This window comes from Phyllobates terribilis, unplaced genomic scaffold, assembly GCF_046119375.1.
Source record: "Phyllobates terribilis strain yellow unplaced genomic scaffold, ASM4611937v1 Scaffold_13__5_contigs__length_258822181, whole genome shotgun sequence".
NCBI classification, from domain to species: Eukaryota; Metazoa; Chordata; class Amphibia; order Anura; family Dendrobatidae; genus Phyllobates; species Phyllobates terribilis.
In genome coordinates, this window is record NW_027362773.1 from 245,715,676 (window position 1) to 245,736,934 (window position 21,259).

Here is a 21,259-nt window from a genome sequence, read left to right on the forward strand (position 1 = left end):
TCTCTCCCTAGCTCAGCAGCACCTCTCCCTACACTGTGTGATTCTGGAGTGACTGTGACGAGCACAGCGGCGGCAGGTCTTATATACACCTGATGATGCTATGCGGCCAGCCAATCACTGTAATGCCACAACCAACATGGCTGTTTTGTTAAGTATATAATTCCACATGTGTTTTTTCATAGTTTTGATGCCTTCAGTGTGAATGTACAATTTTTAAAGTCATGAAAATACAGAAAAATCTTTAAATGAGAAGGTGTGTCCAAACTTTTGGTCTGTACTGTATACTCTGCATGCACTGAACAATATTACAAAAGACAACACAGACCAGAGCAAAACTATGCAGGATGATGATTGGCATAGGAGAAATGAGACTGGGATGTTAAAAATGTATTTAGTGTTTATTAGCAGCCGTTCTCCATAATAAATATTGATTTTGATTCTTAGAAATTGCAGTATTATTCTGATCCTTTAAAACATAGGTAGAAAAAATGTCTATTAACTAGTGTTGAGCGATACCTTCCGATATCGGGAAATATCGGATCGGATTGGATCGGACCGATACCGAAAAAGTATCGGATATCGCCGATTCCGATACCGGAAACCAATGCAAGTCAATGGGACATAAATATCGGAATTAAAATAAACCCTTTCTTTCCTTGTAGGTTATTTCTACATGAAGGAAAACAACTAAGAATAATGTAGAATGTATTGGGGGAGGTGGGGGAGACAATAAAGGCATAGAGGTTTAGCCCAGTCAAATGGAATAGCAGGAATTAATATTTTTTTATTATGTTCTGAGTTACGGAAATATTAACTATGTTAAGTATTTTTATATTTTGTCAGATATTTATGTTTCACTACTTCCATGCTCTTCACCTTCTTTTTTACTTCTCCCACACTTTCTCCTTCATCATCCTCAGCATCTTTTTCATCCACTTCTTCTTCACCTTCTTCTTCTTCACCTTCTTCGTATTATTCTTTTTTTTACATTCTTCATATTCTACTTCTTCATCTTCTTCATATTCTTCTTCTTCATCATATTCTTATTTGTGACAGGCATTCCTGTAGTTGTTATCTATAAAAGGTTGGACATTACACCTTTCGTTCTGCCCGTCACAAAAGATTTACAACAGGATTTGTCCGCGTTCAGTTTGGCCTGCAGCAGCAGGTCTTTTCCAGGGGCACCACGAGGAGGAACGGACTCACCCCCATACACTGCTTAGTCATCTTCTGCTTATAATTTAGATATTATCTTTTGCTCTGATTTTTAGTCTTATGCTTAATGTTCTTCCGCTTTTTGTTCTGCAGCTTCTTGTATTTCTGCTTCTTGGTTTTCTGTCTCTTGTTTTTCTGTATCTTGGTGCTTGTCTTCTCTTCTTTGTCTTCTTGGTCAACTTCTTCAGGGTCATCTTCTTGGTCTTCTTCGGGGTGGTCTTCAGGGTCGTCGTCTTCGGGGGTCCTCGTCTTCGGGGTCCTCGTCTTCTTCGGGTTGGTCTTCTGGGTCCTCGTCTTCGGGGTCCTCGTCTTCTTCGGGGTGGTCTTCAGGGTCCTCGTCTTCTTCGGGGTGGTCTTCAGGGTCCTCGTCTTCTTCGGGGTGGTCTTCAGGGTCCTCGTCTTCAGGGTCATTGTCTTCGGGGTCCTCGTCTTCTTAGGGTTGGTCTTCAGGGTCCTCGTCTTCAGGGTCCTCGTCAGGGAGATCCAGAGTGATTACCAAGAACCATTTCAAAAAGCTTGAACTTGGAAATGTAGCAGAAGGTACAAGAAAGCTGAGGAACTACCGAGGACCAGCTGACGGTACTGGAACCCGGATGGATAGCAGAAGGTACAAGAGCCAATGGAACTACCGAGGACCAGCTGATGTTACTGGAACTCGGTTACTAAGCAGGAGGTACCTGTGCCAGTAAGCACTACCAAGGACCAGCAGACGTTGGTGGAACTTGGATACCGAGAAGGAGGCACCTAATCCAAAGGCACTGCCGAGAACCAGCTGACGGTACTGGAACCCGGATGGGTAGCAGAAGGTACAAGAGCCAATGGAACTACCGAGGACCAGCTGATGTTACTGGAACCCGGATGGGTAGCAGAAGGTACAAGAGCCAATGGAACTACCGAGGACCAGCTGATGTTACTGGAACTCGGTTACTAAGCAGGAGGTACCTGTGCCAGAAAGCACTACCAAGGACCAGCAGACGTTGGTGGAACTTGGATACCGAGAAGGAGGCACCTAATCCAAAGGCACTGCCGAGAACCAGCTGACGGTACTGGAACCCGGATGGGTAGCAGAAGGTACCCATGTAAAAAAAAAGTTCAAGGCCGCGAGCCGGCCGCAGTTACCAAAACCCACAGTCCTACAGAGGGTGCTTGTCCTATTGGCACTATGGAACCAGCCTTCATTGCCAGATCCCGCAGCCCACATAGGAGTCACCTAAACTGCAGGCACCATAGAGTCGGCTAACCCGACCGCAACACGACAGGACAACGCATTGGAGGCAAAGTGACGTTGACACTACCCGGAAACAGCTGGCGTGCTGGAACCAGGCTGGGCAGGAGGGAGTACCCATGCCAAAGACACTGCCGAGAACCAGCTGACGGTACTGGAACCCGGATGGGTAGCAGAAGATACAAGAGCAAATGGAACTACCGAGGACCAGCTGACGGTACTGGAACCCGGATGGGTAGCAGAAGGTACAAGAGCCAATGGAACTACCGAGGACCAGCTGATGTTACTGGAACTCGGTTACTAAGCAGGAGGTACCTGTGCCAGAAAGCACTACCAAGGACCAGCAGACGTTGGTGGAACTTGGATACCGAGAAGGAGGCACCTAATCCAAAGGCACTGCCGAGAACCAGCTGACGGTACTGGAACCCGGATGGGTAGCAGAAGGTACCCATGTAAAAAAAAAGTTCAAGGCCGCGAGCCGGCCGCAGTTACCAAAACCCACAGTCCTACAGAGGGTGCTTGTCCTATTGGCACTATGGAACCAGCCTTCATTGCCAGATCCCGCAGCCCACATAGGAGTCACCTAAACTGCAGGCACCATAGAGTCGGCTAACCCGACCGCAACACGACAGGACAACGCATTGGAGGCAAAGTGACGTTGACACTACCCGGAAACAGCTGGCGTGCTGGAACCAGGCTGGGCAGGAGGGAGTACCCGTGCCAAAGACACTGCCGAGAACCAGCTGACGGTACTGGAACCCGGATGGGTAGCAGAAGATACAAGAGCAAATGGAACTACCGAGGACCAGCTGACGGTACTGGAACCCGGATGGGTAGCAGAAGGTACAAGAGCCAATGGAACTACCGAGGACCAGCTGATGTTACTGGAACTCGGTTACTAAGCAGGAGGTACCTGTGCCAGAAAGCACTACCAAGGACCAGCAGACGTTGGTGGAACTTGGATACCGAGAAGGAGGCACCTAATCCAAAGGCACTGCCGAGAACCAGCTGACGGTACTGGAACCCGGATGGGTAGCAGAAGATACAAGAGCAAATGGAACTACCGAGGACCAGCTGACGGTACTGGAACCCGGATGGGTAGCAGAAGATACAAGAGCAAATGGAACTACCGAGGACCAGCTGACGGTACTGGAACCCGGATGGGTAGCAGAAGGTACAAGAGCCAATGGAACTACCGAGGACCAGCTGATGTTACTGGAACTCGGTTACTAAGCAGGAGGTACCTGTGCCAGAAAGCACTACCAAGGACCAGCAGACGTTGGTGGAACTTGGATACCGAGAAGGAGGCACCTAATCCAAAGGCACTGCCGAGAACCAGCTGACGGTACTGGAACCCGGATGGGTAGCAGAAGGTACCCATGTAAAAAAAAAGTTCAAGGCCGCGAGCCGGCCGCAGTTACCAAAACCCACAGTCCTACAGAGGGTGCTTGTCCTATTGGCACTATGGAACCAGCCTTCATTGCCAGATCCCGCAGCCCACATAGGAGTCACCTAAACTGCAGGCACCATAGAGTCGGCTAACCCGACCGCAACACGACAGGACAACGCATTGGAGGCAAAGTGACGTTGACACTACCCGGAAACAGCTGGCGTGCTGGAACCAGGCTGGGCAGGAGGGAGTACCCGTGCCAAAGACACTGCCGAGAACCAGCTGACGGTACTGGAACCCGGATGGGTAGCAGAAGGTACAAGAGCCAATGGAACTGCCGAGAACCAGCTGGCGGTGCTGGAGCCCAGGGTAAATACTAAAAACAGAAGAGCCAGAGGTGTATTTGGAGGAGGTTTTAAATCCGTACTACAGTGGATGTGGACAAAGCAGGAGAATTTGCCGGACACACAGCTGGGGATCAGCTGACGTTACTGAATCCCAATAACACTGGAGCAAGCGTTGACTGTGCAGACGGCACTTCTGAGCAGCAACTAGCGGTATTGGAGCCCAGGGTAAATACTAAAAACGGAGGAGCCAGAGGTGTAATTGGAGCAAGTTTTAAATAAGTAGCACAGTGAATATGGACAGAGCAGGAGAAATTGCCGTGAACACAGCAGGGGAACAGCTGACGTTACCGAACCCCAATAACACCGCAGCAAGTGTTGACTGTGCAGACGGCACTTCCGAGCGCCAACTGGCGGTGCTGGAGCCCAGGGATAAGAATGAAAACAGAGGAGCCAGAGGTGTAATTCGAGCAACTTTAAAATGTGTAGTACAGTGGATGTGGACAAAGCAGGAGAAATTGCCGTCCGCACAGCAGGAGAACAGCTGACGTTACTGAACCCCAATAACACGGCAGCAAGTGTTGACTGTGCAGACAGCACTTCCGAGCGCCAACTGGCGGTGTTGGAGCCCAGGGTAAATACTAAAAACGGAGGAGCCAGAGGTGTAATTGGAGCAAGTTTTAAATAAGTAGCACAGTGAATATGGACAGAGCAGGAGAAATTGCCGTGAACACAGCAGGGGAACAGCTGACGTTACCGAACCCCAATAACACCGCAGCAAGTGTTGACTGTGCAGACGGCACTTCCGAGCGCCAACTGGCGGTGCTGGAGCCCAGGGATAAGAATGAAAACAGAGGAGCCAGAGGTGTAATTGGAGCAACTTTAAAATCTGTAGTAGTGAGAATGTGGACAGAGCAGGAGAAATTGCCGTCCGCACAGCAGGGGAACAGCTGACGTTACTGAACCCCAATAACATGGTAGCAAGTGTTGACTGTGCAGACAGCACTTCCGAGCGCCAACTGGCGGTGCTGGAGCCCAGGGATAAGAATGAAAACAGAGGAGCCAGAGGTGTAATTCGAGCAACTTTAAAATCTGTAGTAGTGAGAATGTGGACAGAGCAGGAGAAATTGCCGTCCGCACAGCAGGGGAACAGCTGACGTTACTGAACCCCAATAACACGGCAGCAAGTGTTGACTGTGCAGACAGCACTTCCGAGCGCCAACTGGCGGTGTTGGAGCCCAGGGTAAATACTAAAAACGGAGGAGCCAGAGGTGTAATTGGAGCAAGTTTTAAATAAGTAGCACAGTGAATATGGACAGAGCAGGAGAAATTGCCGTGAACACAGCAGGGGAACAGCTGACGTTACTGAACCCCAATAACATGGTAGCAAGTGTTGACTGTGCAGACGGCACTTCCGAGCGCCAACTGGCGGTGCTGGAGCCCAGGGATAAGAATGAAAACAGAGGAGCCAGAGGTGTAATTCGAGCAACTTTAAAATGTGTAGTACAGTGGATGTGGACAAAGCAGGAGAAATTGCCGTCCGCACAGCAGGAGAACAGCTGACGTTACTGAACCCCAATAACACGGCAGCAAGTGTTGACTGTGCAGACGGCACTTCCGAGCGCCAACTGGCGGTGCTGGAGCCCAGGGATAAGAATGAAAACAGAGGAGCCAGAGGTGTAATTCGAGCAACTTTAAAATGTGTAGTACAGTGGATGTGGACAAAGCAGGAGAAATTGCCGTCCGCACAGCAGGAGAACAGCTGACGTTACTGAACCCCAATAACACGGCAGCAAGTGTTGACTGTGCAGACGGCACTTCCGAGCGCCAACTGGCGGTGCTGGAGCCCAGGGATAAGAATGAAAACAGAGGAGCCAGAGGTGTAATTCGAGCAACTTTAAAATGTGTAGTACAGTGGATGTGGACAAAGCAGGAGAAATTGCCGTCCGCACAGCAGGAGAACAGCTGACGTTACTGAACCCCAATAACACGGCAGCAAGTGTTGACTGTGCAGACAGCACTTCCGAGCGCCAACTGGCGGTGTTGGAGCCCAGGGTAAATACTAAAAACGGAGGAGCCAGAGGTGTAATTGGAGCAAGTTTTAAATAAGTAGCACAGTGAATATGGACAGAGCAGGAGAAATTGCCGTGAACACAGCAGGGGAACAGCTGACGTTACCGAACCCCAATAACACCGCAGCAAGTGTTGACTGTGCAGACGGCACTTCCGAGCGCCAACTGGCGGTGCTGGAGCCCAGGGATAAGAATGAAAACAGAGGAGCCAGAGGTGTAATTGGAGCAACTTTAAAATCTGTAGTAGTGAGAATGTGGACAGAGCAGGAGAAATTGCCGTCCGCACAGCAGGGGAACAGCTGACGTTACTGAACCCCAATAACATGGTAGCAAGTGTTGACTGTGCAGACAGCACTTCCGAGCGCCAACTGGCGGTGCTGGAGCCCAGGGATAAGAATGAAAACAGAGGAGCCAGAGGAGTAATTGGAGCAACTTTAAAATGTGTAGTACAGTGGATGTGGACAAATCAGGAGAAATTGCCGTCCGCACAGCAGGAGAACAGCTGACGTTACTGAACCCCAATAACACGGCAGCAAGTGTTGACTGTGCAGACGGCACTTCCGAGCGCCAACTGGCGGTGCTGGAGCCCAGGGATAAGAATGAAAACAGAGGAGCCAGAGGTGTAATTGGAGCAACTTTAAAATCTGTAGTAGTGAGAATGTGGACAGAGCAGGAGAAATTGCCGTCCGCACAGCAGGGGAACAGCTGACGTTACTGAACCCCAATAACATGGTAGCAAGTGTTGACTGTGCAGACAGCACTTCCGAGCGCCAACTGGCGGTGCTGGAGCCCAGGGATAAGAATGAAAACAGAGGAGCCAGAGGTGTAATTCGAGCAACTTTAAAATCTGTAGTAGTGAGAATGTGGACAGAGCAGGAGAAATTGCCGTCCGCACAGCAGGGGAACAGCTGACGTTACTGAACCCCAATAACACGGCAGCAAGTGTTGACTGTGCAGACAGCACTTCCGAGCGCCAACTGGCGGTGTTGGAGCCCAGGGTAAATACTAAAAACGGAGGAGCCAGAGGTGTAATTGGAGCAAGTTTTAAATAAGTAGCACAGTGAATATGGACAGAGCAGGAGAAATTGCCGTGAACACAGCAGGGGAACAGCTGACGTTACTGAACCCCAATAACATGGTAGCAAGTGTTGACTGTGCAGACGGCACTTCCGAGCGCCAACTGGCGGTGCTGGAGCCCAGGGATAAGAATGAAAACAGAGGAGCCAGAGGTGTAATTCGAGCAACTTTAAAATGTGTAGTACAGTGGATGTGGACAAAGCAGGAGAAATTGCCGTCCGCACAGCAGGAGAACAGCTGACGTTACTGAACCCCAATAACACGGCAGCAAGTGTTGACTGTGCAGACGGCACTTCCGAGCGCCAACTGGCGGTGCTGGAGCCCAGGGATAAGAATGAAAACAGAGGAGCCAGAGGTGTAATTCGAGCAACTTTAAAATGTGTAGTACAGTGGATGTGGACAAAGCAGGAGAAATTGCCGTCCGCACAGCAGGAGAACAGCTGACGTTACTGAACCCCAATAACACGGCAGCAAGTGTTGACTGTGCAGACAGCACTTCCGAGCGCCAACTGGCGGTGTTGGAGCCCAGGGTAAATACTAAAAACGGAGGAGCCAGAGGTGTAATTGGAGCAAGTTTTAAATAAGTAGCACAGTGAATATGGACAGAGCAGGAGAAATTGCCGTGAACACAGCAGGGGAACAGCTGACGTTACCGAACCCCAATAACACCGCAGCAAGTGTTGACTGTGCAGACGGCACTTCCGAGCGCCAACTGGCGGTGCTGGAGCCCAGGGATAAGAATGAAAACAGAGGAGCCAGAGGTGTAATTGGAGCAACTTTAAAATCTGTAGTAGTGAGAATGTGGACAGAGCAGGAGAAATTGCCGTCCGCACAGCAGGGGAACAGCTGACGTTACTGAACCCCAATAACATGGTAGCAAGTGTTGACTGTGCAGACAGCACTTCCGAGCGCCAACTGGCGGTGCTGGAGCCCAGGGATAAGAATGAAAACAGAGGAGCCAGAGGAGTAATTGGAGCAACTTTAAAATGTGTAGTACAGTGGATGTGGACAAATCAGGAGAAATTGCCGTCCGCACAGCAGGAGAACAGCTGACGTTACTGAACCCCAATAACACGGCAGCAAGTGTTGACTGTGCAGACGGCACTTCCGAGCGCCAACTGGCGGTGTTGGAGCTCAGGGATTACAGTTCAGGTGGTAGAAACATGAACAGAACAGGAGACCTGGATACTGTTGCCAACCAATTATTTATTCTGGAAGAGGACTGGCAAATTCATGAGAGATCCAGGCCTTGTTCATTTTGAGAAAAGTAAGCCGGTCAACGTTATCGGAGGATAGTCGCATGCGACGGTCTGTTAGTACACCACCTGCGGCACTAAAGACGCGTTCCGATAATACACTAGCAGCAGGGCAAGCTAGCACCTCCAGTGCATACTGACTAAGCTCTGGCCATGTATCCAGCTTACAGACCCAAAACTTGAAGGAAGAAGAGCCGTCTGGGAGTACACTAAGAGGGCAAGACATGTAGTCTGTCACCATCTGACGGAAACGTTGCCTCCTGCTGACTGGAGCTGTCTGTGATGGTGTAGACATTTGTGGCGGCGGGGACACAAAACTTTGCCACATTTCGGCCATACTGGTCTTGCCTTGTGCTGAGGCGCTGCTTCTGCTCCCTCTTTGTGCAGAGCTTCCTCCACTGCCTCGACGCACTGAGCTGCTTTGTAAAGCACTAGCAGCACTGCTCTCGGTTGGAATGGAGAACATGATGGAATGCACCAGTGCGTCTTGGTACTCCCGCATTTTACGCTCCCGGTTCAATGGTGTTATGAGGCTTTGTAAGTTGTCCCGGTAGCGAGGATCTAGGAGGGTGGACACCCAATAATCAGCCGTGTTGAGAATGTGGGCGATGCGGCGGTCGTTTCTGAGGCACTGCAGCATGAAATCAACCATGTGCTGCAGACTGCCAACTGGCCAAGAAACGCTGTCCCCTGCTTGAGGCGTGATCTCTGCCTGCTCTGCATCACCCCACCCTCGCTCTAGATACTGACTACTAGAGCATTGTGTACCTCCCTCCTCTGGACAGATGTCTTCCTCATCCATTGACTCCTCCTCATCCTCCTCACAAAGTGTCCCCTGCCTAGGCCTTTGTGAGGAACCACGTTGCGCAGACTGTAGAGAAGCAGATGGCATTTGTGACTCCTCATCCTCCACCTCTTCCAAAACCTCGTCCCTTAGTGCTTGCAGTGTTTTTTCAAGCAGGCAGATAAGGGGGATAGTCATGCTGACTAGTGCATCATCTGCACTCGCCATCCGCGTGGAATAATCGAAGGCACGCAAAACGTGGCAAATGTCCTTCATAGAGGCCCACTCAGTGGTGGTGAAGTGTGAACGGCGCGCACTGCGACTTGTTTGCGCCTGCTGCAGCTGGTACTCCATTACTGCTGCCTGCTGCTCACACAACCTCTCCAACATATGTAACGTTGAATTCCACCTGGTGGGTAGGTCACATATGATGCGATGTTCCGGAAGACATAATCGGCGCTGCAGAGCTGCAATGCGTGATCTTGCATTGCTGGAACGCCGCAAGTGAGCGCACTCTATGCGGACCTTGTGAAGCAGTGCATCAAGATCCGGATAGTCCCTCAAAAAACTCTGCACGACCAAGTTGAGCACATGTGCCAGACATGGGATGTGAGTGAGGTTGCCTAGGCCCAGAGCTGCCACCAGATTTCGGCCATTGTCACACACTACCATGCCTGGCTGGAGATTCGCTGGCACAAACCACACGTCACTCTGCTGCTTGATGGCATTCCAGAGCTCCTGCGCTGTGTGGCTTCGATTCCCCAAAGAAATTAATTTTAATACGGCCTGTTGACGTTTGGCCACGGCTGTGCTCATATCGGTCATCATAACAGGTAACCGTTCACGGGTCGATGTGGAGGTAGACCGTGACGGCTCCTGCAGCGCTGATTCAGAGGAACTGGAGTATGAGGAGGAGTCAATGTGTACAGACTGGATTCCTGCAATCCTTGGAGTTGGCAGAACACGTACAGCGCCACTCTCAAGATCTGTACCCGGCTCCACAACATTTACCCAATGGGCAGTGAGGGAAAGGTATCGTCCCTGTCCATGCTTACTGGTCCACGCATCAGTGGTCAGGTGGACCTTGCTACTGACGGCGTTTTGTAGCGCATGTTTAATTTTTCCCTCCACATGATGTTGCAGGGCAGGGACGGCTTGCCTGCTGAAATAAAAGCGGCTGGGCACGTTGTATTGTGGGACTGCCAATGCCATAAAGTTACGGAATGTGTCAGTCTCCACCAGCCTGAATGATAGCATTTCAAGGGCCAGTAGTTTAGCAATGCCAGCATTCAGAGCCTGTGCTCGGGGGTGGTTTGCCGAGTATGGGCGCCTTTTCTCCCATGCCTGTGCTAACGATGGCTGTAGACTGGCCTGGGAGTGTGAGGATGACTGGGAAAGTGGTGCTGTGGGTGGAATTACACTGTGTCTCTGTACAACAGTGCCAGAGATTCTTCCATGGCGATCCTGTGAGGAAGCCGAACCAGCTGTGTGTGAGCTGGAGGAAGAGGCTACAACACGAGCTGAAGAGGTGGTAGGTGGCGCTGTAGGTTGGCCTAGGTCTTCAGTGTGTTTGTGTAACTCCACCACGTGCTTGGTCCGCACATGTTTCCACATATTTGTGGTATTGAGGTTGCTGACACTTTTCCCTCTTTTCACCTTCTGATTACACAGCTTGCATTTGACAAAGCAAATGTCATCTGCAACTGTGTCAAAAAAGGACCAGGCACTGCAAGTCTTGGGAGCGCCCGCTTTGGATTTTGGAAGAGCCATGCTCCTAATGGGTGCCGAAGTGGAGGCTACAGGCAACCAAGTCTGCCCCCTCCCTCTCCCTCCTTTTTGGGCCGTTCGGGGAATCTCTTCCTCAGAGCTGCTCCCACCACCTTCCTGTCCCTCACGCCATGATGGGTCAAGGACCTCATCATCTACACCACCCTCTTCAAACAACTGCTTCTCCTGGGTAGTCTCGACAGCACAGTACGCACCAGAAAGTGGCACCTGAGTCTCATCATCAGATGCGTACTGAGGTGTGCTGCTGACCATAGGCACTGGCCCACCCGCCTCTTCAGATTCAGAGAGACAAAACGGTTGCGCATCACTGCATACTACCTCTTCTTCAAATTCTCGAATTCTGCTTGGCTGGCCCCCTCTTTCCAAGCCAAGAGATTCAGAGAACAGAAGTAGAGATGGCTCCTGTCCAGGGCTCTCTGACTGCCTGGGCAATTTGGCAGGTGGTGAAGAGACAGATGGGTGCTCTTCAGTGCTCAGGACCTGAGAGGATCTGGAACTAATTGAAGTCGATGCGTTAGCTGCCATCCATCCGACAACGGCTTCAATTTGGTCCTCGCGCAGCAGTGGGGTACGGCTAGCTCCTACAAAGCTGCGCATAAAGGACTGTTCCCTGGTAAAACTGGGGGATGCTGAGTCACTGGTGCCCGCAGCAGGCACAGAATCCCCACGTCCTCTCCCTGCAGGCACAGAATCCTCACGTCCTCTCCCTGCAGAAACTCCACGCCCACGCCCACGACCACGACCACATGCCTTACTCCCTGCCTTCTTCATCTTGGTAGACTGATAAAGATAGGCAGAAAAGTACTAAGGGCTTAGTGTGCTTATTCCTGAACAGCTGCTAACAGGTATAAGAAACACTAATTTTATAAAGTGTGGACTAGACTTTAATATGAGCTAATGTGGCCTACACAACTGTAAAGTGGAGTGTTTGGTGAACTTTATTTAGGTTTTTTTTGTCACAAAAAGACACTGGATGTGCCTAAAGATGTAATAACGATAGTATCACAAACTTTTTGTAGCTATTACAATGTAGGAAGGTAACCTACAATGCAATAGATGAGGCTGCAAAAAATAGGCTAATACTAATCTGGCTGGGGCTGCAGGGCCCAATGCTGCAGAAAGGCTCCTCTATCTACTCCTATATAGTGTGTTTGGAATCAATTTAGCTGAATATGGATGGAACCACCACACTAATAGGAGATATCAGGAAAAATTATGAATTGGCAATAAAGGACAATGTATGAGGCAGTGACACACACTGAGTGCACTACAACCAGACGGGGTTGAAGCACACACTACAGGGTGAGCTGCACTCACACACCAGACCTTGCAGACAGCGGTGAACAGTACAGATGCAGAGCACTGTGCACTAGTGCTGCAAGACGGAAAAAAATTTCTCTATCTACTCCTATATAGTGTGTTTGGAACCAATTTAGCTGAATACAGATGGAACCACCACACTAATAGGAGATATCAGGAAAAATTATGAATTGGCAATAAAGGACAATGTATGAGGCAGTGACACACACTGAGTGCACTACAACCAGACGGGGTTGAAGCACACACTACAGGGTGAGCTGCACTCACACACCAGACCTTGCAGACAGCGGTGAACAGTACAGATGCAGAGCACTGTGCACTAGTGCTGCAAGACGGAAAAAAATTTCTCTATCTACTCCTATATAGTGTGTTTGGAACCAATTTAGCTGAATACAGATGGAACCACCACACTAATAGGAGATATCAGGAAAAATTATGAATTGGCAATAAAGGACAATGTATGAGGCAGTGACACACACTGAGTGCACTACAACCAGACGGGGTTGAAGCACACACTACAGGGTGAGCTGCACTCACACACCAGACCTTGCAGACAGCGGTGAACAGTACAGATGCAGAGCACTGTGCACTAGTGCTGCAAGACGGAAAAAAATTTCTCTATCTACTCCTATATAGTGTGTTTGGAACCAATTTAGCTGAATACAGATGGAACCACCACACTAATAGGAGATATCAGGAAAAATTATGAATTGGCAAAAAAGGACAATGTATGAGGCAGTGACACACACTGAGTGCACTACAACCAGACTTGGCTGAAGCACACACTACAGGGTGAGCTGCACTCACACACACAGACCTTGCAGATAGCGGTGAACAGCACAGGGAACTGTGCACTAGCACTGCAAGGCACAGTGATTTAGAAAGTAGCTTGGGTAAAGCAGTATAGAGCAAATAGGTAGCTAAAACTGTCCCTCAGAACAACAGCGTCCTATCCCTAACTGAATTCACAGCAGAGTGAGCTCAAAATGGCGGCGGTGGCTTTTATAGTGCATCATGACATCATTTCAGCAGCCAATCACAGCCATGCCATTAGTTAAGATGCCTACATGCCTAACAGGATGTGCCCACACTTCTTAGGATCCTCATTGGCTGAATAAAATGAAAATGTCTCATTGCATTATGGGAACTTCCGATTCCGGTATACGATATTGCAATAGTATCGGAATTAAGTATCGGAATTCCGATACCGCGAATATCGGCCGATACCCGATATTTCAGTATCGGAATGCTCAACACTACTATTAACCTCTTAAGCATGCACTCTTGTTTGGTACTTATAGAGTAATTACTACACTTTTGACTTTCATAAATTAATCTCGCAAGTAATGAAAATCTGGTTTGTAATATATTTTTCAAGAGAAAAATGCTTCTTTCTCTAATTCTCCCTACTTTTCCAACTTATTAGTGATACCAATTAAATGTAGTTTTTATTGAAAATAATAAACTTTGTTAGAGAAAAAGGACAATTTGTTTTTTCTTTTACTTCAATTTTTTTTATTATTTTACAAATATTTATTTTTCTTTCTTTCTTTTTTTTTCAGTCCCAATAGGATGCTTCAAAATGTGATCCTTTCATTACTCATATACTACACTGTTAAATTTCTTTAATGCAGTGTGTAATGCACACGCCCGGACTGACTGGCGTGTGCGTGTTTAGTGGTTCCACTGTGCCATGAACCGGAGAGTGCCTGGAGGGGCGTAACTAAGTATCTGCCCGATCCGACCAAGGTCGCACGACGGCATACGACGCCAGTGCACCAGGGAGGAACCGAGCAGAGGGACCAGAGTCTACTCCAGGTCAGACTCCGGACACGGCTGTTGTCCCACACCGGGGAATACAGGAATAGGCAGACTAGAGCGCAGGCTGGATAGGGTCCAGTACAGACTGGGAGAAAAATTCGGAGCCGCAGATGCGGTAAACAAGCAGAGTAAAGCGAAACCGCAGGTGCGGAAGTCAAGGCCGAGCAGAGCAGAACCGCAGACGCGGTAGACAAGGCAGAGCAGAGCAGAACCGCAGACGCGGTAGACAAGGCTGATCAGAGCAAAACCGCAGACGCGGTAGACAAGGCTGAGCAGAGCAAAACCGCAGACGCGGTAGACAAGGCTGAGCAGAGCAAAACCGCAGACGCGGTAGACAAGGCTGAGCAGAGCAAAACCGCAGACGCGGTAGACAAGGCAGAGCAGAGCAAAACCGCAGACGCGGTAGAGAAAGCTGAGCAAAGCGAAACCGCAGACGCGGTGGACAGGGCTGAGCAAAGCGAAACCGCAGACGCGGTGGACAGGGCTGAGCAAAGCGAAACCGCAGACGCGGTGGACAGGGCTGAGCAAAGCGAAACCGCAGACGCGGTGGACAGGGCTGAGCAAAGCGAAACCGCAGACGCGGTGGACAGGGCTGAGCAAAGCGAAACCGCAGACGCGGTGGACAGGGCTGAGCAAAGCGAAACCGCAGACGCGGTGGACAGGGCTGAGCAAAGCGAAACCACAGACGCGGTGGACAGGGCTGAGCAAAGCGAAACCGCAGACGCGGTGGACAGGGCTGAGCAAAGCGAAACCGCAGACGCGGTGAACAGGGCTGAGCAAAGCAAAACCGCAGACGCGGTGGACAGGGCTGAGCAAAGCGAAACCGCAGACGCGGTGGACAGGGCTGAGCAAAGCGAAACCGCAGACGCGGTGGACAGGGCTGAGCAAAGCGAAACCGCAGACGCGGTGGACAGGGCTGAGCAAAGCGAAACCGCAGACGCGGTGGACAGGGCTGAGCAAAGCGAAACCGCAGACGCGGTGGACAGGGCTGAGCAAAGCGAAACCGCAGACGCGGTGGACAGGGCTGAGCAAAGCGAAACCGCAGACGCGGTGCACAGGGCTGCGCAGACGCGGTGGATAGGGCTGAGCAAAGCGAAACCGCAGACGCGGTGGACAGGGCTGAGCAAAGCGAAACCGCAGACGCGGTGGACAGGGCTGAGCAGGCAAGAACCGCCGAAGCAGCAAGCAAGGCAGAGCGGAGGGGACAGGGCTCTGTTCACATGGAACAGACTGGAAGGGAAAGGCAGAACCAGGTACACACAGGATACTTGCAATGAAGTAGCGAGTGGACTCTAAACTCACAAACGGGAGTACAGAGACAACAAGTAGGAGATAGGTACGGGATCAGATTCTGCAAGAAAAGGGAAGGTACGGACATAGAGAAAAACAGGTAACAGGCTAGGAGAGTATACAGACAAGAACAGGCAAGATACAGGAACGGGTCTAGGTATGCGGCCCCTAGAAGGCGGAAAGAACAGGCTAGGAGCGTGTTCACACTGGCCTGGAAATACAGCCTCCAGGATAGGCAGAAGACAACTGGCTAGAGAGCGTGTACAGACTGCAGGTTAGAGTACACAGGTAGGACACAGTACAGACACGGGAACAGATACTGCAAGACAGGTAACATACACAGGACCTGGCATGTCAGAGACAAAAAGCCAACTGACAGGGCAAGATGCTCAGGCATGGGTTAATTGGAGCAGCTGGTTTAAATACCAGGTGACAGACAGCAATAGGCTGAGGACGCACAAGGGGTGTGCCTGCAGCAGGTACAAAAAGCAGGAAGTGATCGGGCCCCGCCCTTAAGCAGCAGAAACAGAGGCAAACAGACAGCATGGAGGGAAGCCAGAGAGACATTCTGGATTGGAGATCAAGTGCGCGCTCTTGCACAGTGGGAGATGGACCACTATGCAAGGACGCCGCCAGGTATGTTACACAGTGCATCATATCTGTCAGTGTAAAACAGCTACATATTACAAACTGGAGTGTATTCAAATCTAAAGTATGAAAAAAATGTTAAATTACCAGAGTGGGACCGTAATGTTAATGTAAAGAAACTTCACAATACAATCCCAAATTTATGTAATCATACGGAATTTCTTAGAATTGAAAGTACATATCATGGCTGAATAGAGTAAGGGCAAGGGATGAGCGAAGCCAAACTGTAAAGTTCAGGGATCATACTGGACACATAGTGTCTGGTGCTGAACTCCGAACATGGACTGCTTCAGGAAGTCCATAAGAAGTCTGTGTTACAGTTTGGGGTTCGGATGCTTAATAAAGCTTGTTGAAAGGCTTCAGCACAGTCAATAAACAAGCTTTTAGGTTTTGGGCCTTAGCTGGTTATTAAAAATAGGGGGGAACCCACTTCATTTTTTTTGGGTCCCCCCATTTTTAATAACCAGCAAAGGCAAAGTAGACAGCTGGGGGCTGATATTAATAGGCTCGGAAGGTCCATGGATATTGGCCCTTTCCCAGCATAATGAGACCAGCTCACAGCTGTCTGCTTTCCCTTGGCTGGTTATTAAAAATAGGGGGGCCCTAAGTAGTTTTTTCATTTATTTTTTAACAAGTGAAGTAAAAAAAATTATTCTATGTTATTTTAAGTAATTTCCCTATCCACATTTGTTTGCAGGGCAATTGTCCTGCTCTTACCCTAATTTTGCATCCTTCTTTCAGCCACCTAATCCTTACTATGACCATTTTACAGCCATTTTACAGCACCAACGTTCGGGTCAACATTGAATTATAAGGGGTTCGGGACTGGGGAGAAATTCGGGTCCAGTTCTGATACCCGAACCAAACTTTATACTAAAGTTTAGCCCAACCTGATGGACGCGAACTTCCACGGGTCTGTTCAGCCCTAGTAAGGGCTCGTTCAGAAGTCAGTGTTTTTTTTCACGTACGCAAAAAGGGTATGGGTTTCTATTTCATGGCCTTTTTTGTTTTTGCGCAGCAAGAAATTTTGTATTATTTTTAATATTATTTTTACATAAAAAAATGTTGCCACTAAGACAATTTTCAAATTTGTTGTCACTGCTGAAAAAATAAAATGGCTTCTTCGTCCTTTTGTTTTACCCATGAAAACTGAAACACCCTTTTTTCACTATTTTTTGTGAACTTTGCTGCTGACAAAAAAAAAATCTAACTTGTCATGGGCAGGCTAAAATGAGCTTTATGCTGTCTGGGCCCTGATCTGGTGCTCCTCTTTGAGTCTAAATTGGATGTACTGTCTGAGCCCTGGTGGTTCCCCAGTGCTTATTCACTTTACAAACAAACATCAAACCTATTGCCACTCTACATAAAGGTATAGTTAATAATTTGTTGATGTTGAAAAAAAGCCAAGACATTTCTTCTTCAGTTTGCAAGTACAAAACCTGTTACTACTACACAAAAAGGGATCACGTTTGTACCGCTACTTGTTGTTCTTCCGAATACACCACATGCAGTAAAAAATTGGCACAGCAGGCATTTGCCTCCAAAAAGGGATACTTTTTGCAACTTTTTTTAATTTTAAAAGGCATAATAAGTTTGATTGTACAATGTTGTTAAACGTGACATTGGTTACTATCGGTTGCCATCCATTTTACCAATTGCCATACATATTAAGGTCATTTTGAAAAAGTCTGTCTGTCTTTGGGTTAAGGAGCTTGAAAGGGGATAGATACATGCGGGAGATTAGCCTGTTAAACTGAATTTTCTCGGTAATTGAGAGTAAGTGAAGAGATTGGCAGGGAGGGGGATAGGTCGAAAAGTATCCAGGGAAGAAGTAGATTATTTGGGAAGTAATTTTGCAAATTAGAGGGGTTAAATAGTGCAAGATAGGAGGAAACATAGAAGGATATTCCAGTAGGTGGCAGATAGTAACAGCATTCACTAATATTTTTTTTATTAAAAGTTGAGAAAAGGTCAGATTTGAGAAATGTTTTTTTTTTTAAGTTGGAGATGGCAGAAGGTAGTAAGGAGTTATATGTGTGATTTGATAGACAGAGTTTCAAAGGTTACCCCAAGACATCAGACTAAGAAGACTTTAGAAACTGTACAGCTATTAAGAGTGATTGCTAAGTATGGTGTAGGAATTGAGTGAGGTGAATACTGCTTGTTATTATGTTGTAAATGTGCTCTTTAAGTAGGCTTTCTTCCAGAGCTGCTTTGCAACCCTGCAAGCATGCCTCAGTTTTTGAGAGTGCATCAAGCTATCTAAGGTTCAGGCAAGGGTGTGCTAATTTTTGAACTGGGTGGATGGTAGTTGAGGGAAGGAGAACAATGAAAGTATGTTGTGGTCAGATAGAGAAAGAGGTGAAGAAAGGTTAGAGGTTGATATAGATTGTGTCAGGTTTATATCCTTTAGAGATAGGTAAATGTATTCAAGTGGAATTGAATTCTATTCTAATATAAAAAAAAGTATTTGCCAAAATGTGGATTTTTTTGTAAATCATTTCCGAACAAACTTAGCAAAATTACTTCTAAACCAAACAGTTAATAGATGGACACAGAGACCACACTCCCTCTCCCTGGCGTCATTGGTTGGCAACTGCAAAGGGATGGTCGATCGAGTGAGTGGAGAGCGCAAGAAACCTACTTAAAGAAATGTTTGATTGAGTAAGCGGAAAGGGCAGGAAGCCTACTCAAAGGGATGATCGAGTGAGCTAAAGCCAGGAGGCCTAGACAACAGTACGGAAAGAACTTGAGCTAGGAGATGAAGATAGCTAGAATAGCTCATTGGTCCAGGGAGTCAGTGGTGTACTAATGCGCAGGACTTACAGCCCAAAGCAAAAACAGAGTCAACTACCTTTAGGGCCTGACGCCGACCGCAATGACAGTCTGAGAGGACCGTACTAGCTATAACACGGACTTTGATGGTCCACAGACTTTGACGGACCAGTGCATTTTTTTTATAAATATTGTTTGGTATATTATCTATGTAACTGTGCGATTTAGATTGTATTGTATAAGACAGTGGTTATGCACGCTAAGTACTGTATGTAGCGGTGAGCGCTGACAGGGAAATTGCAGCATAGCACTTGACTGAAATAAAATGCAGCCTGGCTCCACATAGTTGTGAACTGAGCAGTACAGGGGACGTGTACAGTTCACATCCGATCCAGCAACGCCATAGGAGATAGGGTCAGAGACCAACTACAATCTTCTATGGCATGTGTCGGCCATATTTTCTGCATGTTAGTGTCGTGCTCTGACTCATTGCAAACAAGCAAAGAATAATCAGAGCCGCCTGTGGCTGAAGAAAAAACAAATACAAATAAACTCTATTATTTTAAACTGTTATAAATAAATATGTATACATTAATAAGAGTTATTAATGAAAATTGATTGATGATCTATGGACAGAGCAGGGTGGAGGATGAGGTTGAAGCTTAATGCAGACATAGACATGCTGCAAGTTTACCTAAAACAGCCTCAACAATTTTATGGGTTTAAGGCTACAGTAAAGTTTTGCAACCTTTTCAACGTTATCTGCAGAAATATACTCTGATTGAATTTTTGACAGGCACATTCAACTCAGAAATGTTGGAAAGAAACACAATGGGGAAAAGAGAAACGTGAAATTGTAGACATTTGCAGATAAATATTTCTGTGTGAACTTGGGCATGATTGCAAGTCTTATTTTCTTAAATGGGACTAGGCATCAATACCAAGTACAAACTATGCACTGGAGTGGTATTCTTTCTTCTAATTCTAAAGGTCACCAAAAAATTGTACATACCAAATAAAACTGTTATTATACCATACAAAATTGCAGCCTTTAAAGATGAGAATATGTCTGCAACATTGTAAAAATATGAATATAGACACTTTGACATTGAAATCGCAACACCAAGAAGGAAAAGTCATGGAGTAATGAAGGATTGATAGACATGTTGTTAATGATACGCAAATTATGACAAAAATGGAAACTAAATTTTCAAAATATCTTGATTTATTCAATATCGAGTATGACCGCCTCGTGCAGAAATCCCCGCACTTACACGCTTGCTATTGATGAGATTATTAATTGTTTTCTAAGGAAGGTTGTGCAGTGCTCAATGCATTTTGGAAAATCATCAAGATCTGCTGCTGGCAGCTCCCTTTGCAAATGCCAACCAATGACGTCTGAGAGAGGGAGTGCGGTCTCTGTGTCAAACTCTTACATGTTTGGTTTAGAAATAATTTTGCTAAGTTTGTAACATGAAAATCTGCATTCCCTAATGATTGATTTTACCAGAGAATTAAGAGTAAATGATCAGTCCTGGATTAAGGAAGCAAAATTCTCTGATAAGATGTATTTCAGAGTTTCTTATCTTCTTCACTGATACTATTGATTTATAACAAAAAAATAAATAAAACAAGCTACTCTTTAAGCCAATTTAAACCTTCAAGTACAATGGTTGTAAATGCCAGAACAAGAATAAAATCCATTTATTGAAAGGAATAGTTCAATGGATTTTGTTTCCCATCCCTGCACCTCTCACATGATCGTCTACCACACTTTGGCATTTTTTGAACCCCTTCACACCATGGCGCTTTTCCGGTTTCGTTTTTTGCTCCCCTTCTTCCCAGAGCCATAACCTTTTCATTTTCATGTCAATATGGCAGTGTAAGGGCTTGTTTTTTGTGGAACGAGTTGAACGACACCACTGGTTTTATTATATTGTGTAATAGAAAATGGGAAAAAAATTCCAAGTGCGGTGAAATTGCAAAAAAATGTGCAATTCCACAGTTGCTTTTTTTTTACAGTGTTCACTAAATGCTAAAACTGACCTGCCATTATGATTTTTCAGGTCATTATGAGTTTGTAGATACCAAACATGTGTAGGTTCTTTTTTATTTAAATGGTGAAAAAAAATCCAAAGTTTGTTAAAAAAAAAAAAAAAAGTCACCATTTTTCAAAACCCGTAGCGTCTCCATTTTTCAGGATCTGGGGCTGGGTGAGGGCTTATTTTTTGCATCCTGAGCTGATGATTTTATT